The sequence below is a fragment of the Eptesicus fuscus genome, chromosome 9, assembly GCF_027574615.1.
Source record: "Eptesicus fuscus isolate TK198812 chromosome 9, DD_ASM_mEF_20220401, whole genome shotgun sequence".
NCBI lineage: Eukaryota > Metazoa > Chordata > Mammalia > Chiroptera > Vespertilionidae > Eptesicus > Eptesicus fuscus.
This window is the reverse complement of record NC_072481.1, coordinates 9057877-9058101: the sequence shown is the minus strand read 5'-3', so window position 1 is coordinate 9058101 and position 225 is coordinate 9057877.

Sequence of the window (225 nt, the reverse complement as noted above, 5' to 3'; positions counted from 1 at the left end):
GAGTGTGCAGGAGGCAGCTGATCGATGTTTCTAACTCTCTATCCCTCTCCCTTTCTCTCTGTAGGGAATTAATGGGATATATTAAAAAAAAAAAAAAAAAAAGCAGCAGCAGCTAGCCCGGCCCCTTTAAAGACATTCCTGGGGGCGTGGCGTAGGTGACGTCAGCTTGGGGCATGAATGAACAGGAGCCGGTTCTCACCCAACTTCCATTAAGGATTGGGGCAG